The following is a 5,557-nucleotide window of genomic DNA, read 5'->3' on the forward strand; positions in this document are numbered from 1 at the left end:
TACAGAAAGTGAAATAAACTCTTATGACTGAATGATGATTTATGTTTTGCTCGGGCCAAATAGCTGTTGAAGCCACGTACCACCACTGTCCCTGCTTAACATTCCTGTTTCTTTATTCTTCATAGTTTTCTAATGAACCAATTAGTATTCCTGAGTAAGAGTATAAAAAAGAGTCTTTCTATCAAAAGTACAAAGACCAATAAAACATCAACTCACAATGCAAATTGCTTACACAGCATTACGGATGCAGAGATAATGGCTGCTGCTCTTCAGTAGAACTGGCCCACTCCTTAAAAAGACAGCAGAAGATTCAATTGTCTAAAATACTTTGAAGAACAGTAATTAAATTCTTTAAACCATAAACATATCCCTCATCTACTGCGTTCCTAGGGAATACATGAGCAGAATCAATCATTCGCACATCTACTTCTGCTGTTTCTTGGCAACCAGTGGGAAGACAGTAGAAGACTTTCTCCAGGTGGGACAGTGTAATGCCATTGAGGTGTTTCTGTGACACACTTTTCCATCTGCTGTCCTGCTCTGAGTTTTTACCTTTCAAGGAAGTCTGACTGTGATGCTTTCTTTTTCTTTCTTTCTTTCTTTCTTTCTTTCTTTCTTTCTTTCTTTCTTTCTTTCTTCTTTCTTTCTTTCTTTCTTTTTTTTATCCACACAAGGAACAGGTTGTTTATTTTTTCTTCTAGTCTTGGGCTCAATACATAGACGGCTTCTCCTCACCCTTTGGGTTAAAAATTTTCTCCAGGTTGCTGCTGATGATGTGATAAAGCTCTGCATAGAAGGCCCTCAGGTCCAGCACCATGGCCCTGAGGTTCACATAGGCTGCCTCATCTCTCTCATGTACGAGGGCCCGGTAATCCATTACATGGCTCTCCTTGGAGGCCTTGGCCACAGCTTCCCCACATTCTGAGAAGTACACAGAAATGGTTGTCTGGAAGCCTTCTGCTTTGGTCTTGACTGCATTCACCCTTTGCAGAACTTTCTCCTGGATTGCTACCCCAAAATCATTTCCATCCTCAATCTTGGGGATCAGGTGCTGGATCCATGCAATCACCAGAAAGCACCTCTCTTTGAGAGTCCATACTTCTGGCTTAACTAGGGCAAGCAGAGCCAGGAGTTTCTCATTCCCAGGGAGAAAACCATACTTAGGGACTTCTTTCTTTTCCTGTTTATCTGTTTCCATCTCATCATCCTTGGGTGGAGGGTCTGGGACAGGGATGTCCAGTGGGGCCCGAAGGGAGGTCAAGTTTGCCACATTGAGGGAGTCCTCCTCCTCGAAAAGATTTTGTCTGAAGACATCTACCTGTTTGCGGGCCTCCTTGCTCAAGCGCACCCCACAAGGCTTGGCCATGCTGTTCTACTTGCTAGATCTCCCTGTCATGCTTTCTTGAGTACATTTTTCTCTGACAAGCAAACATCATGGACAAGTTCTTGCCTACTGCAGACCCTATTTTTCCACCCACTGTGGAGCTTGGCATATGAAAGTTATGATTATACTCCAGTACTGCTGGGTCTTATGGTGGCCCTTTGGACAAGAGTTTTTCTGCCAATGTTCTGTCATTTGATTTTGTAGTGGCTAGCTGAGATGAACCTTCATAAACAAAGAGTAAGGAACATGCACAAAAGTTAAGCTGCTTCTGGCTTTCAAACCACTGCAGAATTCTCTTAATCTTTTGAATACTGGCAGCAATTGCTGCTTTTCTTAAGCAGCAGCTATTATAAAAAAGCTTGGAGACTCCACCTTTATAATGTCTTTTGTTAAGCTTCTTCCAAAGTGCTGGTTTTGTGTCTCGTAGCTGTCAGAATGAACATGATAAACCCTCCTGCCAAGAACCAAGAACCCAGTCTCTTCCATTAATGGTTACTTGCTGACCTGCTGCTGAACCTTCTCAGATGAGGCAAAAAGATCACAGCTCTTTCATTCTATCTTTGCATCCATTATGCAAAGCTTAGTCAGTTTAAGGATAACCTCTTCCAGCTTTAGGTATAAATCATTTGGTGCAGTGGGTGCTGATCAGATACCGTAACATCTTGGCAAATGTTTTCATAGTTGTAGAAGAAACTATCCCTACAATCAGCAGCATAAACTGTTTTACAACATTCCAGCTCTCGTGGGCCCGTTGGAGGTGGCTGTAACTGTTTCAACACTGCCATCTGGATGTGGCAGTATTCCCACTTTGTCCTTCCTGTAGATGTGCCCGGCCACTTGATGTGAAAGTGGCACGCAGCAGTTCAGGAAGGGCAGCCTGCTGCCCACTGGCTGTGGGGTGCCCTTGGGGGCAGCGTCACTAGCCTGTGGGCTCCACATTTCTTGGGTGCCGGGACTCTACAGCCTTGGCTATAGGCGGACAGAACAAGGAGGAATGGAGGCTGCAGGAGAAAAGGTGGAGGGAGGGGCTCCCAGAAAGCCAGGGTCACTCAAGTTTGGTGGCCAGGAGGCCCCGGGGTTTCCCGTGGCCGCTGCCAGCTGAGGACCAGGTATGGGGGCCCTTGGCGCCTGGGAGGCGCGGCGCTCCCTGCCCAACTCCCGGTGGAGTGTGGCTCCTGGCTCCTGCTGGGCACTGCTCCATGCTCCAGAGACCAATGAAATCCATTTGTGTAATACTATTTTATCTGCTTTGATTCAAAACTTACAGAATTTACGTCTCTTACTTTCCCAAGTATCAAACTCTTTGGAATACTGTATTTTACAATAAGTTTGTAGGTTGAATTCCCCAAAATTATTCATTAAAAACAGTTTGGATTATTTGAACATCTTTTATTTTCTGTATTATTATGGAGTTGTTTCTTCAATCTATATGAAGAATTGGAATTTGACTGATGGTTAATTGAATTTATGGGGGAATTGGGGAGGTTTAAAACTATTGAATCTTTGCATTCATGAAAATAACATGTTTCCATTTATTAAACTTTCTTTAATTTCTGTGAGTAATACTTTGAGCTTTTCCAAAGAAGTCTTGGGCATATTTAATAATAGAAAATAGCAACTCAATATGTAGGAGAAATCATTCAAAATACACATGTTGCTCAAAGTCTATCTGTCTGTCTGTCTGTCTGTCTGCCTATGTATCTATGTATCTATGTATCTATCTATGTATCTATCTATGTATCTATCTATCTATCTATCTATCTATCTATCTATCTATCTATCGTGTATCTAGGTTTCTATATATCTGTGCTCTGACAACTCAATAAAAGCATGAATTTTAAAATGAAAATAAGACTTGAGCTGGGTTTCATAAAAGAAAATATGTGAACAGGAGAAGATGCTCTTCCCCAGGGTTCAAGAAAATGTGGCCTATGCACTAAATCCAGGTACTCATTCTGAGGAAGTTCCATTGAAGCAGTGCCATTTGTTTATGAGGAGCTTTTTGCATGCTTCATTGGCAGAGATGAGCAGTTGCAACAGAGACTGAATGGTCTTCAAAACTCAAAATTCAATATTTACTGTGTGATCTTCTCTGGAAAAAGTTTGTTGATGCATGATCTGCATCACACTTATCAGAAAAAAGGCAAGTAAAAACCACATAAGATACCATTATATGGCCATTATGTGTGAAAGCTGATGGAAAACCCTGACCCTCCAGTGCTCTGGCTAACGTGGAGAGGTGATGCACGGGCAGGTATGCTTCAGTGTGAGGGATTCAGCCTGACCTGACATGGATAAGGGAGGAAGGGACGCACTGGTCAGGCAGTAACTCGGCCTGAGGTCCAGTGTGTGCCTCTGAAGGGCCCACAGGGCATGTGAGCTGTGTATGTCACATATGGGGAACCCCGCTTTTCACTAAAAGGTGTTAGGGTGATACACCTAACACCCTATCCAGTTCCTCCAGATGCCTCTGAAAAAAACACCTCAGCTGACAGCAGCAAATACTCTAGCTCGCCTTAGCAGGGCAAAATCTCCTTTCATCTAGAGTAATTATTCGTCCAAGAAGAAGATTCAACCACTACTTACTTCAGTGAGGTGGGGATTGCTGAACAGAAACCCTTCATCTGATGAACGGATAAAGGCAATACACGCCGTGGAGCACAACTCAGACGTAAAGGATCCTCCTGAGTCATTTGTAGGAAAACTGATGCCCCTCGAGCCCGTAATTGTAGCTGACGTTAAGCAGATACATGTGTATTTGCATCACACAGTTTCTCTTGCTTGAGAAACCAAACTCTATAGACTTAACAGAGAAAATAAAAGAAGGATGATAGCATGCATCCAGACAGATTTCGTGGAGATGAAAAGGGAGCCTGGATCCAGAAGACATGGAGAAGGAAACGGCACTGAGATGCGACGTGCATGTGTCACAGACACAAACAACACAAACTGAAATATAAAACAAAGTCCATTCATAGAAACAAAATCACGGGAGTTGTTCACAGGAGGCTGTACTCTCCCTGTGCAGCCACTCAGGGGCAGCGCTGCTTTAGGGTAGATCAAGGTCTCTCACACAGGCTCAGGCAGCCAGAGATTATTGCTTTAAAAGGTAACAAACCTCCTCCTCTGTGTCACTTATTTCTATTCATGTTTAATTTATGCATGTATCTCCCCATTCACTAAATAATGTCTAGGTAAAAAAAATAAGACTTAGAGCTCAGGGCCATATGACCATTTCTGATATGAGGGCAGCATGGCCTCACTCGTGTACCACTGAATCGGCAGCCATGCTGATTTAACTGAACTGGAATTTTCTCCTACATTCTCTTTACAGGGAAATTCACTCATGACTTATGGGCATACTTTAAGCAATTTTTCTCCTTAAACCCTTCAGTGATGTGGTCCAGAAGCAGAATTCATCTCTGCCTCATTCATCTTCTCTGGACACTCAGCGCTCTCCCTGAGTACTGAGCCGAGGCTGTGGGCTGGGTCTCATCTTCCTTGCATGAGGTCCAGGGACTGCCCATGTGGCTGGAGCATGTAGGAGCCCACACATGTGCATCAAGACCTCCTCTTCTTCAAGTTCACTCTCCAGGTATTGAGGATTTGCAGCGAGTCATGGTCTGAAAATACCAAGTGGAAACTTCCAGAAATAAACAATTGACAAGGTTTTCAAATTACACATAGTCCACAGCAGCCTGTAGGATTTCCTGCCTCCCTTCTTGGTGTGTCCTGGGACGTGCATCGTCATTTTGCCCAGCAGAACCAGGCTCTGTGCTGTGTGATCATTGGTCACTTCATAGCCCTCTCATCAGAATTGCTATCCACACTGTTTGTGTTTATGCAATTCTTATTTTACTTAAAAAGTGTTTGAAAGTGCAAAATTAAATGTGCTGGTAATGTGGATTCAGAAAAGAGAAAACACAAATTGCTTCCCTCAGGTGAAAAAATAAAAGTTATAGTGTAGGTATAGGGAAAACATAGGATTGTGTTACATCCACTGGGTCCGGGACCTGTGAGTCCCCAGGTTCACCTGAGCCAGGTCTGTCACTGTCTCTGCTGTAGAACAATGAAGAGCACTCAGAGAAGGCCACACACAGCAAAGTCATGTCATTGTAGTTATTGCAGGAGGAAGCATGGCAAAGCCACTTGGGAGGAGTGGGGCACTCAGAG

At 43.6% G+C, this 5,557-nt stretch overlaps 2 pseudogenes; both read right to left on the reverse strand.

Moving 5' to 3' along the window:
- Positions 1-310: 310 nt before the first annotated feature.
- Positions 311-2,323, reverse strand: LOC105741349 (annotated as a pseudogene).
- LOC101577043 lies at positions 665-1,366 on the reverse strand (annotated as a pseudogene).
- Positions 2,324-5,557: the final 3,234 nt, after the last annotated feature.

This window comes from Octodon degus, unplaced genomic scaffold (assembly GCF_000260255.1).
Source record: "Octodon degus isolate 3935 unplaced genomic scaffold, OctDeg1.0 scaffold00517, whole genome shotgun sequence".
Lineage (NCBI taxonomy): Eukaryota > Metazoa > Chordata > Mammalia > Rodentia > Octodontidae > Octodon > Octodon degus.